The following is a 21,168-nucleotide window of genomic DNA, read 5'->3' on the forward strand; positions in this document are numbered from 1 at the left end:
AAGTACTGTGTAAAAAACAAATCAACATAGGTCAACCACGACATTTTTCAGTCAGCCACCCTCATGTCAGAGTAAACCGGCCTCGGTGGCGCAGTGATTAAGCCATCGGACTACAGGTTGGTAGGTACAGTGTTCGCCACCCGGTACCGACTCCAATCCAGAGCGAGTTCTTAAGGGCTCAGTGGGTAGGTGTAAGGCCACTACATCCTCTTGTCTCTCACTAACGACTAACCCACTGTCCTGGACAGACAGCCCAGACAGATAAGGTATGTGCCCAGGACAGCGTGCTTGAACCTTAACTGGACATAAGCACGAAAATGAGTTGAAATAAAAATGAAATAAAGGAAGGAACTGTTTTATTTAACGACGCACTCAACACATTTTATTTACGGTTATATGACGTCGGACATATGGTTAAGGACCCCACAGGTATTGAGGGAGGAAATCCGCTGTCGCCACTTCATGGGCTACTCTTTTCGATTAGCAGCAAGGGATCTTTTATATGCACCATCCCATAGACAGGATAGCACATACCACGGCCTTTGATGTACCAGTCGTGATGCACTGGCTGGAGCGAGAAATAGCCCAATGGGCCCACTGACGGGGATCGATCCCAGACCGTATGAAACGAGCGCTTTATCACTTGGATACGTCCCGTCCCCAAATGAAATAAATGTCTTTGTACCGCCCCGTGTTATTGTTATACACAGTTGTTATCAATTAGCAGCTACTTCATTATAACAAGTTACTTGAAACCAATGGGTTATTTAAATACTACAGAGGTCAATCTACTTATAATCATCAAAGAAAGATTTCAAAAGGCATATCAGAATTTGGTAGGAGGTTTTTTTTTATATATTTTAATAATATATATATCATTTTTTTTTTTTATGGCCACTGTTTCCTAAACCGGACAATATTAAGCTGCTACAGAAAGTAACGACACGACAAATGGTGGTGTGTTGCCAAATCAGAGAATTGTGTCTCAACATTCGAGGTGCATCGTTTATTTGCAGTAATACCGTAAAACCTTGAATAAAGGCCCACGGTCGACGACAGTCACTTTTCACAAAAAAGTACGCAAAAAGAATAGCATATCTCACCGTAATTTCATTTGTAATCAAAATGTCGTAAATGGTAGAATTGTGTTTGTGCAACATTTTCTTCAAACACATACAGGTGCATTAGTAATGTTCAAACAAACGAATTTCAATAACAATTTTGCATTGGAATTGTTTCAGCGTTCTGAAAACGGAAACGTCGTGTACCCAGTGTATTGTTATTGTAAGAAGAAGTGAAGTCAATCTGATTAAAATTAGCTCTACTGGTGTATGCCAGTAGATCTAACAGCATTGCGTGGACTCCCATGTCCATGTGACATTCCATCGATAAATAACAATTTAAATATCGACCAATTACACTTCGCCTTTTATAGCGTCATTCGGAAGCATACAAATTCAAAAAATATCGGGCGAGGCTATTTATGCAATAGGCGAACTTGTTGGTCTTTTCAACATTAAAAAAGAGGGGGAAAGTGCAGCAATAAACTCTGGATTGTATACTGGTATAAACAGATTTCATGGTTATACCATCACGGGTTTTTTTTCGTCTTGAAGCGAATTTTATATAAAATTTTATATTGAAATTAGTTTCCGGCATACTTCGTAATTGACCCGAATCATTTCATATACCCTCGGCATAATCCAAAATGTTTTCAAATTCTTTTCAAATCACTGGCTTGATTTTGAAAGTAAGGTTTTGATTGGTCGAATGAAAGGTCAACTGGACATGGGCTCCAACGGGCTGCTGTTAGATCCACATGTAATAGTGGAGATAATTTTAATTAGGTTGAAGTAAAGTGACGTCATTGGAATATTGACGTCATCCAAATTAAAAGTGAGCTGTATTATTCATATGCTTCGCCACATTAAAATTAAAACTGGTTTACTAACCTTGACCTCCGCCAAAATGCTATAATTCAGTGGCGTAGGAAGGTGCCAAAAGTGGGGGTGGGGGGTGGGGGGGGAGGGGGGGGACACACTTTAATATTTACACACTTTTACACTATTATAAAGCAAATATAAACCAAACTATCTGAAAGTGAGAGGAACATGCCCCCGTCAAAAAAATAATAATAATAAAAAATAAAAAAATAATATATAACAAAATTATAACTGTCGCAAAATTTAGGGGGGGGGCGGGGCGGGCCCCTGCCCCACCCCTAGATCCGCCTCTGGCCCTCGATCTCAGTCAACCACCCCACGAGCGCTTTATCACTTGGATACGTCCCGTCCCCAAATGAAATAAATGTCTTTGTACCGCCCCGTGTTATTGTTATACACAGTTGTTATCAATTAGCAGCTACTTCATTATAACAAGTTACTTGAAACCAATGGGTTATTTAAATACTACAGAGGTCAATCTACTTATAATCATCAAAGAAAGATTTCAAAAGGCATATCAGAATTTGGTAGGAGGTTTTTTTATATATATTTTTAATATATATATATATTTTTTTTTTTTATGAGCAACTGTTTCCTAAACCGGACAATATTAAGCTGCTACAGAAAGTAACGACACGACAAATGGTGGTGTGTTGCCAAATCAGAGAATTGTGTCTCAACATTCGAGGTGCATCGTTTATTTGCAGTAATACCGTAAAACCTTGAATAAAGGCCCACGGTCGACGACAGTCACTTTTCACAAAAAAGTACGCAAAAAGAATAGCATATCTCACCGTAATTTCATTTGTAATCAAAATGTCGTAAATGGTAGAATTGTGTTTGTGCACATTTTCTTCAAACACATACAGGTGCATTAGTAATGTTCAAACAAACGAATTTCAATAACAATTTTGCATTGGAATTGTTTCAGCGTTCTGAAAACGGAAACGTCGTGTACCCAGTGTATTGTTATTGTAAGAAGAAGTGAAGTCAATCTGATTAAAATTAGCTCTACTGGTGTATGCCAGTAGATCTAACAGCATTGCGTGGACTCCCATGTCCATGTGACATTCCATCGATAAATAACAATTTAAATATCGACCAATTACACTTCGCCTTTTATAGCGTCATTCGGAAGCATACAAATTCAAAAAATATCGGGCGAGGCTATTTATGCAATAGGCGAACTTGTTGGTCTTTTCAACATTAAAAAAGAGGGGGAAAGTGCAGCAATAAACTCTGGATTGTATACTGGTATAAACAGATTTCATGGTTATACCATCACGGGGTTTTTTTCGTCTTGAAGCGAATTTTATATAAAATTTTATATTGAAATTAGTTTCCGGCATACTTCGTAATTGACCCGAATCATTTCATATACCCTCGGCATAATCCAAAATGTTTTCAAATTCTTTTCAAATCACTGGCTTGATTTTGAAAGTAAGGTTTTGATTGGTCGAATGAAAGGTCAACTGGACATGAGCTCCAACGGGCTGCTGTTAGATCCACATGTAATAGTGGAGATAATTTTAATTAGGTTGAAGTAAAGTGACGTCATTGGAATATTGACGTCATCCAAATTAAAAGTGAGCTGTATTATTCATATGCTTCGCCACATTAAAATTAAAACTGGTTTACTAACCTTGACCTCCGCCAAAATGCTATAATTCAGTGGCGTAGGAAGGTGCCAAAAGTGGGGGTGGGGGGGGGGGGGGGGGGGGGGGGGGGGACACACTTTAATATTTACACACTTTTACACTATTATAAAGCAAATATAAACCAAACTATCTGAAAGTGAGAGGAACATGCCCCCGTCAAAAAAATAATAATAATAAAAAATAAAAAAATAATATATAACAAAATTATAACTGTCGCAAAATTTAGGGGGGGGGGGGCGGGGCGGGCCCCTGCCCCACCCCTAGATCCGCCTCTGGCCCTCGATCTCAGTCAACCACCCCACCCCCACCCACCCTCCCCCGAATATCTACTTGCTTCCGCCGTGCCTGGAGGTCATAGTATAACGTAGACTTCCAAACGTTTTGTACTGAGAAATAAAACCGCATTACTATATATTACAGTCCTTGGCTTTGAAAACTATAGGCGAGTGGAAAATCGCATACCTCAATATGCTAAGGCGAGTGAAAAATCACTCTCCAAAATAAATAAAATAGGCTGTGTAGCTCTGATTGGATTTTGACTGGTACGTCTACAAAAATGTCTATTAAACCAGTATTTCCCGATTTGTTCAACAGAGAAATACCAGTTTAACGACTGCATGGAAGCCACTGCCATGTTTTTATTAGTATTACTTTTAATAAAAGGACCTTCCTATCAGCTAAATGAGCTATGAAAACTGTTCATTTTTGTGAACAGTGGAAATAAATATACCCATCTATTTTACGTGCGCCGTTTGTTCAGTGTAACGTGCATTGTTTTTCACACTCGTCAAACTGAAATTACGTGCGCTGTACTAGAGCGATCACACCCGCGCACCTTAAATAGCAAGGTCTGGTATTACTAGTATGTTATATATATTTGTATATACAAGTATGTTAGCATTACGGACATATAACATAGTCTTAGAGGTGATCCAACGACAGCGATCGAAATGAAACCTAAAGTAAATCTGGATTAGACACATTAATCATTGTGGCTGTCACGTAAACCGCTTTAATCATTCGCCAGGTGGCGCGCGTTGACACATTCCATCAACACGCTGGAATTAGGGACTGGCATGAGGCGGTCGTGTTGTTTATTAAGATTTATAAAGGATTTTATAATATATTTATATCTAGTCTCGCTAATAGCGTCTGTCAGCGCCTTAACACCGTTGTCAGCCCCGATTTACTAGACAACAGCGACAAAACACGCAGACGTTTTGCAAAGCGCTAAGCTGCCATTCGTCAGATTGCTAAATACGAATTAAAATTGAATTGGGCATTTATAATATTCCAGTATTAATTTTATAAAGAAAAACAAAAGCTAATTAAACAACATACACACACACACACACACACACACAAACACAGACACACAGAGAGAGAGAGAGAGAGAGAGAGAGAGAGAGAGAGAGAGAGAGAGAGAGAGAGAGAGAGAGAGAGAGAGAGAGAGAGAGAGAGACAGACAGACAGACAGACAGACAGACAGACATACAGAGACAGACAGAGAGAGACAGACAGGGGGGGGAGAGAATGAGAGAGAGAGACAGACAGACAGACAGACACAGAGAGAGAGAGACACACACACAGACAGACAGAGAGACACAGACAGAGAGAGAGAGAGAGAGAGAGAGAGAGAGAGAGAGAGAGAGAGAGAGAGAGAGAGAGACAGACAGACAGACAGACATACAGAGACAGACAGAGAGAGACAGACAGGGGGGGAGAGAATGAGAGAGACAGACAGACAGACAGACAGACACAGAGAGAGAGACACACACACACAAACAGACAGAGAAACACAGACAGAGAGAGAGAGAGAGAGAGAGAGAGAGAGAGAGAGGAGAGAGAGAGAGAGAGAGAGAGAGAGAGAGAGAGAGCCCTCAACCTTTTCTGATCTCCATAACAAAGTACTGGAAAACATGGCGAAAGACTCTTTATTGATGGTGAAAACACTCGAGTTTATTAAACAGCTGTTGTGTTAAAGTTTATTGTGTTTAACGACACCACTGGAGCAAAACATTATAGAAACTTAAAGAAAATTATCTTCTTAACCGGAGTTTTAGACTATTAACTACTCATTTGCCCCCACCCCCCTCAAACAAAAATCGTAGCTACGGCCCTGGATGGGAGAATCGTCTGTAAACCTGCGTTTGTATTTGCTTTGTAAGATGTTAAACAATGGCGTGACAGTGCCTTTAACTGAAGCGACCAAACCAAACACCTTGCGTGACTCGAGTGCTTATTTAACGCATAAATGCCCAAACATTAATTTCCCTATTTCTATAGAAAATGCCGCCAATTGCTGAGACGCCATCGTTAATGCCAGTTTACCGTCTTGGACACTGCGGCCTAGACAAGGATAACAATTTTACCTGCCGCCTTTATTTACATCGACATGCAGAACGCTTCCTTCTGTTATCACAAGTAGATTGGTATCGGGAGACATGCATTCGAAAAAAAAAATCACAAATGCATTAGCTATTATTTCAAATGAATGTCGATATCCTATGGATTATATTTTACAACAACAACAGCACAGGCGTTTATAGCTTAACGGGACATATCCTGGTTTCCATCCTGGTTTTTAAGTTAAGTTAAAAGTACTTATATGTTATTATTTAGAATATTTATCTTCGTACACCTGAAGTGGTTCTGGTCATCCCGTTTTTTGTAATACTGCAAAATGCATTTTCCATAATTTTTAAAAACGCACTTTCTTCTGCGAAGTAATAGTTATTTTTAGACGGTATTTTCCCCATTTAAACATCACTGTCTTCCTTCTCTATGTCATAATTTTACATCTTGTGGTCAAGACGTAGCCCAGAGGTAAAGCGCTCGCTCGATGCGCGGTCGGTCTGGGATCGATCCTCTTTCGGTGGGTCCATTGCGCTATTTCTGGCTCCAGCCAGTGCACCACAACTGGTAGATCAAAGGCCGTGGTATGTGTTATCCTGTCTGTGGGATAGTGCACATAAAAGATCCCTTGTGCTAATCGAAAAGAGTAGCCCACGAAGTGGCGACAGCGGGTTTCTATCTCAACATCTGTGTGGTCCTTAACCATATGTCTGACGCCATATAACCATAAATAAAATGCGTTGAGTGCGTCGTTAAATAAAACATTTCTTTCCATTTAACGGAGTTATCGGCCTTGTAAATCACCCAATTTCAACTTCCAAGGGTACGGTGTCGCACCGAGATTTCGCTAAAGAGCTACGCTGAGATGCTTTAAGGATCCGCGGGGCCTGTAGCACAAATAACACAGAGCCGGGTTAAGGATCCGCGGGGCCTGTAGCACAAATAACACAGAGCCGGTTTAAGGATCCGCGGGGCCTGTAGCACAAATAACACAGAGCCGGGTTAAGGATCCGCGGGGCCTGTAGCACAAATAACACAGAGCCGGTTTAAGGATCCGCGGGGCCTGTAGCACAAATAACACAGAGCCGGGTTAAGGATCCGCGGGGCATGTAGCACAAATAACAGCGGGTCCTCCTTTCCAAAATATATATTTTGCATCACCATCGGTGAGAGGGGTAAAATGACCTTGGAGAAATAAATGTAGACATCACCGCGGGTCCCCCTGAAGCGCGAGGTTAATAGCACGTGCTACATGTGCTACTACGATGAACCGGCTCTGGACCTATGTAGGACAAATACCAAAAATAAGTAATATAAGTACTGTTTTAATAAGCTCGTGCGTTTTCGCTATGAAAATATATTGTCAAGTTTCAATGTAACTCTAAAATTCCATCGCCAGTTTTACCCTGTAAAACGATGTAAGCCATGTTTACACGGGACCTTTTTGATGGAGTTGGTTAGCTAATTCCCGCTAGCTACTGCCAGTAGGAGTACTGCACACTAACACTACGATATGTCCAGTGCCGGGGCAAAGGGGCAATTGCCCCGGGCCCACCTGCCAGAGGGGCCCCCAGACTAAGGACTTCCTTGTGTAAAAAATTTTTAAAAAATGTAATAATTATAAAATTAGTTCATTTTATTATTTGTCATGTAATTTAATTCTTATGTTGAGGGGTTCCCGAACTTGAAATGCCTTGGGTCCATGCACCCCCCCCCCCCCCCACCCCCCAACCAGGTCTAAATCAAGCCCTGGATATGTGCACACGCTACGGTTGAAAATGACCTAGATGAACAAACAAAAAATCCAAAAGCATACTTAAGAAACTTTTGACGTCTAAATTATATCTCAGAACATGATTTGAAGTCAATTTTCAACCACCCACAGATACTAACACGTCGCACGGTCGCCAGTGCTCATTTTCAACCATCCACAGATACTAACACGTCACACGGTCGACAATGCTAATTTTCAACCAGCCACCGACACTAACACGTCACACGGTCACCAATGCTCATTTTCAACCAGCCACCGACACTAACACGTCACACGGTCGCCAATGCTCATTGTGAACCCAACCACCGACACTAACACGTCACACGGTCGCCAATGCTCATTTTCAACCCAACCACCGACACTAACACGTCACACGGTCGCCAGTGCTGCTCTGTTCTACATTTCAGAGTCGTCTTTAGTAATTCGGTTTACTTTCGAATTAGTATAATTAGTATTGTGCACGTTTCGTGTGTGTGAATAAGGCTGTTTAATTATTCAAAACGGCCTACTGCTGGGTTGCCTAAGGGACAAAGTATTTTACCTCCTGGCCAACGGGAAATCAGCGGTTACTGTGCGTGTGTATGTGTTTCATGTGGTTCGACATAAAACGCGGCCTCAGTTGTATAACTGCCGTATACATTTTAATACTGGTTTCCATAAAACATGGGCCAGATCACCGACCGACGCAGACCGACGAAAATCGTCAGCGACTCTGTGTCGTCTGACTGCTACAGAGTTTGTGGAAGCTACCTGTATAGTTTCATGACGTCACATCTTTTCTGTTGTTTATTTAGTTTTGTTTTGTTGTAGGGTTGTTTTTTCTCTCTCTTTTTTTGGTGGGTTTGAGGATTATGGGAGATTTTAGTTTTCGATGGGTTGGAGGGTTGTGTTGTGTGTGCGAGAGAGAGAGAGAGAGACAGACAGACAGACAGACAGCAGAGAGAGAAAGACAGGGACAGAGAGAGAAAGACAGGGACAAACAGACAGAGAGAGAGAAAGACAGTGACAGAGAAAAAGACAGACATACAGAGAAACAGGCAGGCAGGAAGACAATTAGTTTAATGGATCCACCGAGGTTGTTTGATCCTGCGACGCAAGCATCTCAAGCGAACACTCAACCGACTGAGCTAAGTCCCATCTCACTTTTCCGTGTAGTGCATTGTATCCCAATTAAAACTTAAAGAGCTCTGTAGTTTGTGTTCTACGTAAAGAACATACTAGAGTGCTAAAATATAATATGTTGTTTTCTAACTGTCGTGTTCAGTATCCAAATGAAATGATAAAACTGTACAATCGCGTGTGTTATTCGTCGTTTCGTATATCTTGAAACAAAAGTTTGTTTTGTTTAACGACATCACTAGAGAACATTGATTAATTAATCATCGGCTATCGGATGCCAAACATTTGGTAATTCTGACACGTAGTCATCAGAGGAAACCTGCTACATTTTGTTTTCTAATGCAGTAAGGGATCTTTTATATGCACTTTCCCACAGACAGGATAGCACATACCACGGTCTTTGATATTCCAGTCGCGACAGATGAAACATGTAACGTCTGTTAATGTGTATGTGTGTTATTTATCGTGACACCTTCTATAGGCAGAGGCCAGATGTAGCCGGATGCGCGCTCGGTCTAGGATCGATCCCCGTCAGTGGCGCCGTTGAGCTATTTCTCGTTCCAGTCAGTGCACCACGACTAGTATATCAAAGGCCATGGTATGTGCTGTCCTGTCTGTGTGATAGTGCATATAAAAGATTCCTTGCTACTAACAGAAACATGTAGCGGGTTTCCTCTCTAAAACTATATGTCAAAATTACCCAATGTTTGACATCCAGTAGCCGATGATTAATAAATCAACGTGCTCTAGTGGTGTCGTTAAACAAAACAAACTATACCATCTACAGGTACACGAAATTAAACCTCGTAGTGTTTGTTAAATGTGTATCTGACGTGTCATGTACTATATCCACAAAACACAAGTATGTGTTTTAGTTTTCGGGTCATTTAACCTTATTATTAACGTGTCGTGTAGTATCCCTACAGACGGTCACATGAATATTAATACGAAATCTCTGGAGAATATATCCAGACAGTTTTAAGCTGTTGACAAGTTCCCAGTTCATACTTCTGTGAAATGTAAAAATATAGAACGCGACACTTTTCTCTCACTTCTGTATTGATTAACGCGATGACATTTTTTTTTTTTTTTTTTTTTTTTTTTTTTTTTTTTTTTTGATAGTTGTTCAACTGCATGTGTGGTCGTAATTGGAACAGCTGTTACATGGGAAATGTGTAAAAAAAAAAAAAATTAATACTGGTTTCCGAATTCCGAATTTGATTAATAAACGCTAGTAAAAGCTGTTGCCTTGAGCGAAAGCGTCTTCTATTGAAAATAATTTTTGATGTCCGCAAAACAATGACGTCGATGGCGCATATGAGTTTGCGCACGAACGTTCTTCGGCAGCAACATTTTGACTTGTGGACCTAATATTATACAGTGCATGTATACAGTGTAACCTCTCAAAACCGGACTCTCTGTAAACAGGAATTCCCTCAAAACAGGACGTTTTTTGTGGTCCCTTTTTTTGTTTAAAAATCAGTACAGAACTTAACCTCTCAAAACCGGACACCTCTAAAAACCGGACATTTTACTTGGTAAGGAGTATGTCCGGTTTAGAGAGGTTTCACTGTATATTATGTTTGGATGGGAAGGGGTTGGGGTGTCCTGATATTAAATTGAGAAAGTTTTTTTAGAACGTCGGGCCAGTTTGAAGATAATACATTGGCCCCTCCCAGTCGAAAGGTGATTTAATATGTAATAGCCACACACGCATACACACACACACACACATACACAAACACAAACACAGACACACACACACAAACACAAAAACACACACACACACACACATATATATACACACACACAGAGAAAGAGACACACACACACACATACACAAACACACACACACACACACACACACACACGAACACACATACAGACATACACACACATATATACACACACACACACGCACACACACACATACACACATACAGACACACACACACACATACAGACACACACACACACACACACACATAAACACACACACACATACACACATACAGACACACACATCGGATGCTTTCTGCTTCTGACGACTATTAAAAACACGAATTTACACCACCCCTTCCCCCTTCAATTTTAATACTTATGCTTATCAGAAACAACATTTCACATTTGTTAAATGGACATTCCTGAATTTGCTGCAATTTTTAAGATGTAATCGACTAAAAGAAACTTTTTAACTATTGTAATTACATATCAAATATATTTTTCTGCATAAACTATTAGTGGCTGCATATTAAACGTTTTTCTGATCGTTCTAATATTTATATTAGGTTAAATGTCATTTTATTTCCTAAAATATTATTCTTTCGTACCGTACGTACGAAATTATTTGAAGATAAAATCCAGTTTGGGCTTCTTACAAATATTAAGACGACCAGAAACACATTGAATATACAGACACTGATATTCTAAACAAGAAGATATATTTAATATGCAAGTTTAATCGTGGAAATATTTTATTAGTCGGAAACATCTTACAATGCAGCAAACTCAGGAATGTCCCTTTAATATTCCTTTTAATGAGTAACACAAGACGGAAGAAGGAATATAATTATAATGTAAACTAAAAACAAATCCCCAATTGTATTACTTTTTTCATCTTTTTATCGCCAAACAAATCATATTTTGCACGCAGTTTCGAGAGCTGCTTTTTAATATGTTATATAGAATGCATATATGAAAACAAAAAAACAATACCCACAACAAAAAAAAAGTTCTGTTCTAGGTTTTTTTTGGGGTCAAACCATATATTGACTGGACTATATGGCAACGAAACACTTTTGACCACTGCCTCTGGTCGTTTGTGGTAGTACTGTGGGTGTGGTGATTCTTAAAGCAGTGGCGTAGGAAGGTGCCAAAAAGTGGGGGGGGGGGGGGGGGGGGCACACTTTTATATTTACACACTTTCACATTATTATAAAGCAAATATAAAGCAAAATGTCTGAAAAGTGGGGGGCACATGCCCCCTTGCAAATACGTCGGCTATTGGGTGTCAAACTGTGGTAAATGCCTCGACTATTGGATGTCAAACATTTGATAATTTTGTCAAACAGTCTTAGAGAGGAAACCCGCTACATTTTTCCATTAGTAGCAAGAGATATTTCATATGTACCATCTCATATACAGGATAGCACATACCACGGCCTTTGATATACCAGTCGAGGTGCACTGGCTAGAACGAAAAATGGCCGACGGGGATCGATCCTAAACCGACCGCGCATCAAGCTTGGACTTTACCACTGGTCTATGTCCCGCCAGTGTTATGAGTGATGTCAACATCATATAAAGAACATATTTAAGACCCTGCCTACTTGACGTTTTAAAGTGCATGTCACTCTATATTCCTTCTATCGTTTGTCTTTCTTCATACAACCGGCCTCGGTGGCGTCGTGGTTAGGCCATCGGTCAACAGGCTGGTAGGTACTGGGTTCGGATCCCAGTCGAGGCATGGGATTTTTAATCCAGAGACCGACTCCAAACCCTGAGTGAGTGCTCCGAAAGGCTCAATGGGTAGGTGTAAACCACTTGCACCGACCAGTGATCCATGACTGGTTCAACAAAGGCCATAGTTGGTGCTTGTGGGAAGCGCAAATAAAAGATCCCTTGCTGCCAATCGAAAAAGGTAGCCCACGAAGTGGCGACAGCGGGTTTCCTCCCTCAATATCTGTGTGGTCCTTAACCATATGTCTGACGCCATATAACCGTAAATAAAATGTGTTGAATGCGTCGTTAAATAAAACATTCCCTTTCCTTTCATACAACGCTTGATGCACGATCGGTTTGGGATCGATCCCCGTCGGTGTGCCCATTGGGCTATGTCTCGTTCTAGCCAGCGCACCACGACATGTATATCAAAGGCCGTGGTATGTGCTATCCTGTCCGTGGGATGGGGCATATAAAAGATCCCTTGCTAGTACTGAATTGTTTTTTTTTAGCGGGTTTCCTCTCTAAGACTATATCTAAAAATTACCAAATGTTTGACATCCATTAATAAATCAATGTGCTCTAGTGGTGTCGTTAAACAAATAATGTATTTTTAAAATAGGTTACTGTAAAATAAGATAAAGCCACTTACAGCCAAGTACGTGATTTGATCCCGTCACCCTTCACTGGCGAGACAAGTGAACGTTCGGGGGACGGATATGACAGGTCAAGTGAATTTGGGGATATGCTCATCGGGACTTTTTTTTAAAGTAGACGTCCCAAGTGCAATTCCTTTTATTTTGCAAGTACAATTCGTCGTGATAAATGCTGCTAAATGCCAGAATTATTATTATCTACGTACATGTGATCTTTAGTGGATTGTATATATGCATACGCGTCGAACATATATGCATACATGCATAATTGCATACATGTCATACATACATGCATATATTGATATTCATGCATACTGGCCAGTGCCAGGTTTGCCCACTGTTTCATGCACGTAAGCGGGATCGACCGCGTAGCTTGTAGACCCCATGAATCATAATATGGCTGAATTTTCAAGGATGACTCGATAGCTCAGAGCGTATCGTGGAAAGTATGTAAGTGTTGGGTGTTTCGGTGCCATAGGTTCGAGCTCCAGCAACGGCATGAGACCATTTGTTAGGCGAGAAACCCGACATGTATACATACATACATGCAATATGTAAATATTCATATATCAATGTACACACACACACACACACACACACACACACACACACACACACACACACACACTATCTGAGGTATGTCCTCGGGATGTAAACACGAAAATAAAAGTTAGAGGTTGATTTGTTTAACGACACCACTAGAGCACATTCATTAATTAATCATCGGCTATTGGATACCAAATATTTGGTAATCTTTGACATATAGTCTTAGAAAGAAAACCCGCTACACTTTTTTTTCCATTAGTAGCAAAGGACCTTTTATATGCACCATCCAAGACAGGATAGCATATACCACAGCTTTTGGTATATCAGTCGTGGTGCACTGGCTAGAGCGAAAAATAGTCCAATGGGACCACCGACGGGGATCGATCCTAGACCAACCGCGCATCAAGCGACTGTTTTACCACTGGGGCACGACGCGAAAATAAGTTAAAATTAATTTGTATTGTCGTCTGAACGGTAATACCTCTCTGTTGATACAAAACCAGAACCATGAACGAAACCAGTACATGTGTTATAAGAGGGTAATGATCGATACGTTTTAACTAGTCACTGGGCACAATTCGAAGAAGGACATGAGTTAGTGTTTGAGCTTTCGTCTGAACTATGATTAGTAGCATGGACGATTCCGACAAAGAACTTGACCTGTGATGTCCCATGTGTATGTAGATCTCTAGGTCTGTCATGAGTTGTCTACCATACAGCCGTACATTAAAACGTACTGTAGATCTATGGCATGTGTTAGTCACCAAACAGCCGTACATTAAAACGTACAGTAGATCTATGTCTTGTGTTAGTCACCAAACAGCTGTACATTAAAACGTACTGTAGATCTACGGCATGTGTTAGCCACCAAGCAGCCGTACATTAAAACGTACTGTAGATCTATGGCATGTGTTAGTCACCAAACAGCCGTACATTAAAACGTACAGTAGATATATGACATGTGTTAGCCACCAAACAGCCGTACATTAAAACGTACTGTAGATCTATGTCTTGTGTTAGTCACCAAACAGCTGTACATTAAAACGTACTGTAGATCTATGTCTTGTGTTAGTCACCAAACAGCCGTACATTAAAACGTACTGTAGATCTATGGCATGTGTTAGTCACCAAACAGCCGTACATTAAAACGTACTGTAGATCTATGGCATGTGTTAGCCACCAAACAGCCGTACTTTAAAACGTACTGTAGATCTATGTCTTGTGTTAGTCACCAAACAGCCGTACATTAAAACGTACTGTAGATCTATGTCTGGTGTTAGTCAGCAAACAGCCGTACATTAAAACGTACTGTAGATCTATGTCTTGTGTTAGTCACCAAATAGCCGTACATTAAAACGTACTGTAGATCTATGGCATGTGTTAGTCACCAAACAGCCGTACATTAAAACGTACTGTAGATCTATGTCTGGTGTTAGCCACCAAACAGCCGTACATTAAAACGTACTGTAGATCTATGTCTGGTGTTAGTCACCAAACAGCCGTACATTAAAACATACTGTAGATCTATGTCTCAGTCTGGTGTTAGTCACCAAACAGCCGTACATTAAAACGTACTGTAGATCTATACCTGTTGTTAGCCACCAAACAGCCGCACTTTAAAACGTACTGTAGATCTATGTCTGGTGTTAGTCACCAAACAGCCGTACATTAAAACATACTGTAGATCTATGTCTCAGTCTGGTGTTAGTCACCAAACAGCCGTACATTAAAACGTACTGTAGATCTATACCTGTTGTTAGCCACCAAACAGCCGCACATTAAAACGTACTGTAGATCTATGCCTGGTGTTAGTCACCAAACAGCCGTACATTAAAACGTACTGTAGATCTATGTCTGGTGTTAGTCACCAAACAGCCGTACATTAAAACGTACTGTAGATCTATACCTGTTGTTAGCCACCAAACAGCCGCACTTTAAAACGTACTGTAGATCTATGTCTGGTGTTAGTCACCAAACAGCCGTACATTAAAACATACTGTAGATCTATGTCTCAGTCTGGTGTTAGCCACCAAACAGACGTATTTTAAAACGTACTGTAGATCTATGTCTGGTGTTAGTCACCAAACAGCCGTACTTTAAAACGTACTGTAGATCTATGCCTGATGTTAGCCATCAAACAGCCGTATTTTAAAACGTACTGGAGATCTATGTCTGATGTTAGTCACCAATCAGCCGTACTTTAAAAAGTACTGTAGATCTATGTCTGATGTTAGTCACCAAACAGCCGTACTTTAAAACGTACTGTAGATCTATGTCTGGTGTTAGCCACCAAACAGCCGTACTTTAAAACGTACTGTAGATCTATGTCTGGTATTAGCCACCAAACAGCCGTACTTTAAAACGTACTGTAGATCTATGTCTGATGTTAGTCACCAAACAGCCGTACTTTAAAACGTACTGGAGATCTATGTCTGATGTTAGCCACCAAACAGCCGTACTTTAAAACGTACTGTAGATCTATGTCTGATGTTAGTCACCAAACAGCCGTACTTTAAAACGTACTGTAGATCTATGCCTGATGTTAGCCACCAAACAGCCGTACTTTAAAACGTACTGTAGATCTATGTCTGATGTTAGTCACCAAACAGCCGTACTTTAAAACGTACTGGAGATCTATGCCTGATGTTAGCCACCAAACAGCCGTACTTTAAAACGTACTGTAGATCTATGTCTGATGTTAGTCACCAAACAGCCGTACTTTAAAACGTACTGGAGATCTATGTCTGATGTTAGCCACCAAACAGCCGTACTTTAAAACGTACTGTAGATCTATGTCTGATGTTAGTCACCAAACAGCCGTACTTTAAAACGTACTGTAGATCTATGCCTGATGTTAGCCACCAAACAGCCGTACTTTAAAACGTACTGTAGATCTATGTCTGATGTTAGTCACCAAACAGCCGTACTTTAAAACGTACTGGAGATCTATGCCTGATGTTAGCCACCAAACAGCCGTACTTTAAAACGTACTGTAGATCTATGTCTGATGTTAGTCACCAAACAGCCGTACTTTAAAACGTACTGGAGATCTATGCCTGATGTTAGCCACCAAACAGCCGTACTTTAAAACGTACTGGAGATCTATGTCTGATGTTAGTCACCAAATAGCCGTACTTTAAAACGTACTGAGGTGCCTTTACAAAAATATTCCTTCCCTCTCCCGTGGGACCCTGGCAATTGATTGTGGCAATATCTGGAATGAGGGCCGACCGACCGGGATCAATTTCTATGAAGTTACAATTGATACTGTGACGTATTTGCCCAAGATCAAACAGTCCACATCTCGAGGAGGTCAACGTTTACTTAGCGACACCCAAAACAGTTTTATCTGAGCCGTCCAAGGGCGGATCAAACAGCGGGGACCAGGGGACCATGCTCCCTTAAAAACAAAATCCTCCTTTTTTAAAGTTTGTTTATAATTTTCATTTTACGAATACCAAACGTTTATTGAGGGGTGCTTTTCAGTAGTTGATGCATGTGCCATTTTGCCATTTGTCCACTCCCTAAAATATCCCCTCGGTCCGCCCTTGAGTTTATACCTGTTCGGTATATCGTAAGACTGATCTTTAAAGGGACAGTCCCGAGTTTGCTGCAATTTTTAAGATGTTATCGACTAATAGACATTTTAACGACTGTAATTACATATCAAATATATTTTTTCTGCATAAAATATTATTGGCTGTATTATTAAACGTGTTTCTGATCGTTCTAATATTTGTACTAGGTTAAATTTCATTTTATTTTCTGAAATGTGTTTTTTTCGTACGTACGAAATTATTTGCAGACAAAATCCAGTTTGGGCTTCTTACAAATATTAAGACGATCAGAAACATATTGAATATACAGACACTGATATTCTAAACAAGAAAATATATTTAATATGTAAGTTTAATCGTAGAAATATTGTATTAATCTGAAACATCTTACAATGCAGCAAACTCAGGAATGTCCATTTAAAGGACAACCCGCAGATGTGACATAATTATACTGTGTGAAAAAATTTCCATTGCGTGGAGGGCAGCGAGTTTCCTTTCTCGCTCACCTGTGCGTTCCTTAACCATATGTCTTATGCAATATAAATGTAAATAAAAATGTGTCACGTACGTAGTTAAATAATGCATTCCTTCCTTCCAGTAATAAAGGCTGTTTCCAATGTATTTGTAAGGAGCAAATACCCCATACTCCCCCCAACTCCCCATGCTATGTACGGTCTCACTTTTATAAGTTTTTTTTTTTTTTTTACTAAAACAAAATAGCTTATACCACAGCGGATGACAGTAGCGGATCCAGAAAATCCATTTAGGGGCTCAAATGTTCCCAAAGGGATTTTTCTGATTCCCCAAAGTAAAACAAAGAAAAAAATTAATAAAATAGAACTATAGCTGTCACAAATTGTTTGGGGGCGGGGGCCAGCTCCAGGAGCCCCCTTAGATCCGCCATTGTTTCATATTATGTTAGTTTTAATATTAAAACACTGATAACGACTGGAAAATGGCACAAAGGATCCGCTGAGAGGGATCGATCCCGCGACTCGTAGCACATCAGACGACACTCTGACATTGAATTACACCGCATCCCATCCTATAGAGAGGTTCGGGGCTGGTGCTGCATTGTAGCAAACCCAACACTGCATGGACTATAGCTTTTTGGGCCAAATACAACTCGTTGAAATACTGGACTTCAATAACTGTGTTAGTAAAGTGCATAACATCTGGATTAAAACCGTGACAAATCTGAACTAACACACTACAGTCATTGTAGCCGTATGGTAAATTTTCCCGCGGTTGTCAAAACGTCTGACGTTGCCTCAATCAGCTGGAAACGACATCTGCGTAACTCGGTGCAAAACACAACCCCCGTCACCTTGTTGACATCATTTTTCTAATAATGTAATATCCAAAAACGTTAAGTGAAACGAAACTAGCGTATTACGTTTTCGGCGTGTTATTTACGAAAATAAAATTGTACGCTATAAAACTGCAAGACGCTTGCTGGTCACTAGGGTTACATAAATGTGGAATTAAAAAAAAGAAGCTTTCAAAACTTACCCAAGCTGCGAGTATCCAGTTACAAATATAGACAGCACATTGGAATCACAATTAAACAGGCGAGACTCCTCTACGAAGTAACTCTTCTGCTTCGGCGGTAATAAAATGGTGCCATAGCAGACGAGAATCGATATATTGCCGCGCTCATCAATAAATCTACCACAGTCAGTCACAATGTCTCGGCCATTTTTGCTAAATGGAGCACACTTTATAGAAGTCTTTTACAAAATGTCTGCCATTTATTCCTTAACGTAAATGTTATAGGCATGCGGGACCCATGACAGATTAAAACGAACGATTAAAAGAACAGGAATCAATTATGTAAGATACGGCATTAAATCGATCTGCCTCCCAGTGGAAATTTTAACTCGACGTATTGCTGTCGTGACCATTCACGATGAAATTTGATTTTCTAAAGTGAACACAGAAACACGTTGACTGGTGACCCACAGATTAAAATAATAATAAATAATAATAATAATAATAATAATAACAACTTTATGTAATTGGGTTGACAGGTGGTAGATGTGTGTGTGTGTGTGTGTGTGTGTGTGTGTGTGTGTGTGTGGTTTTTGTGTGTTTTTAACAAACATTAAAAGAATAATAGAGACAAAGACTTTTTTTGAGACAAATGGTGAAACCACAGTATTTCCATCTCGTTATGTGACTACATGACAGGGCCGTGCTCTACGCTTGCTGTCAGTTCAGCTATCTCGGTATCACCCGAGCCCGGGGTACACGGAACCTGCAGCGCATGCCGGGTAATCTCCCCCCCATGTCGGGTCATACACTCGGGAGACACAGGGTGACAGGTTTAGCACAAGCTAATCTTCCACCGGGCTCTCAGCAATACATTAAAACATTGGTAAAACATGTTTTTTAAATACATATATACTTAGTACAATACTACCGCAATAAATGCATGCAAACGAATTGACTAGAGATACACATAAAACAATCTTATAAACACAATAATTAATGAATGCCGTAAATGTTATGAAAGTCAAACTTGATCGCTTATGTAATAGTATATGATAAAGCCATACACTCAATTATAGTTGAATAGCTGAAGGCAATGTAAAAAAAATACAATATTCGAAAACTATATGTGGAACAGACGGACAGACAGACAGGCAGACGGACAGACAGATATACGGACAGAAATACGGAGATGAAACCTATAGCAGTGGCGGATCCAGAAAATCCAATGAGCTGAGGTGGAATGCCAATGGAACTTTGGGGGAGGTTTGGAGAAGATCGTAAAAAAAAAAAAAAATTAATATAATATAATAAAATTATAACTGTCGCAAAATTTAGGGGAGTATACATCCGTCTAGCTCTGGAACGTCAGAGTATTCAGGCTACAGGGAATGTCACTTTTAAAACAATAACTAATGTAGACGTTAAGGTTGCACACCGCCATTTAATTTTGCAAGCATGTCAATACATATTCGGTCAGAATATGTTCTGTGAAAATTAAGGAAATGTGGAAATATGGCTACAACACTGCTGGGGGGGGGGGGGGGGGGGGGGGGGGGGGTATTTTGGGGGGAGTTTGGGGGAGGTTGGGGGGGGGGGATTTTTTTTCAATAGTATTTTCGCAGTGTAACTGACATGCAAAACAATCAATGTAATATGCTGACCGTAAAAAAATTTGAGTTATCCACTCTTAAAAAAAACGTGAACATGTCGCCAACTGTCGTGATTCCGCGGTTTGATGATAAACTGTGGAGTCGGCAGAGATGTTCCGAGTGATCGATTCCAGTGAAAATACAAAACATTACTGTTTAAATTTTATTGGTTATGCTCGAAGAGTTGATATTTGCTTTGGCGTTAAAACAACAATGAGGTTAAAACAATAATAACGTTAAACCGGCCTCGGTGGCGCAGTGGTTAAGTCATCTGACTACAGACATGCCGGTACTGGCTCCAACCCAGAGCGAGTTCTTAAAGGGACATACCCTAGTTTTTAAACACTAAAACATATTTTTTACTATTCTAGCTGTTTTTTGATAACTGAAATCATGCTTAGATTTTATGGTTTAGATTATCAATTTCCGTGCAAAGTGTTTTTGGTCTTCCTGGTGGTTTTAATATCACAAAATGCATTTATCATATTTTTAAAAACGCACGTGCGTCTGAGAAGTAACAGTTATGGAGTCGAGTTTCAGTCTATCTTTAGAGGGTATTTCACCATTTCAAAGTCACAGACTCGTGTTTCACTCAGTTGTAAATTTATCCAAATGTGTTACAGGTTTGTAGATTAACTAAACTTAGTGTTAATTTTCACGGGTTGAAACTATGGTAGGGCCCTTTAAGAGCGAATTCTTAAGGGCTCAATGGGTAGGTGTAAGACCACTACACCCTCTCCTCTCTCACTAACCACTAAACAACTAACAACAAACCGGACAGCGTGCTTGAACCTTAATTGGATATAACCACGAAAATAAGTTAAAGACAGAAAGATGCAATGTGTTGGCTTTATACTGGGCTTTCGGACGAAAATAATTGGAAATGAAATGAATGAATGAATGAATGAATGAATGTTTAACGACACCCCAGCACGAAAAATACATCGGCTATTGGGTGTCAAACTATAGTAATGCA

At 40.1% G+C, this 21,168-nt stretch overlaps 1 protein-coding gene across 1 annotated transcript in view; it reads right to left on the minus strand.

Moving 5' to 3' along the window:
- Positions 1 to 18,812, minus strand: part of LOC121386514 (dopamine D2-like receptor) — a 432,317-nt gene extending 413,505 nt beyond the window's left edge. Inside the window, exon 1 of the mRNA XM_041517442.1 lies at positions 18,562 to 18,812. The gene's annotated coding sequence lies outside the window, so the exon portion shown is untranslated. The remainder of the gene's footprint in view (positions 1 to 18,561) is intronic.
- Between the last annotated feature and the right edge of the window lie 2,356 nt (positions 18,813 to 21,168).

The sequence above is a fragment of the Gigantopelta aegis genome, chromosome 12 (assembly GCF_016097555.1).
Source record: "Gigantopelta aegis isolate Gae_Host chromosome 12, Gae_host_genome, whole genome shotgun sequence".
In the NCBI taxonomy this organism is placed as follows: domain Eukaryota; kingdom Metazoa; phylum Mollusca; class Gastropoda; order Neomphalida; family Peltospiridae; genus Gigantopelta; species Gigantopelta aegis.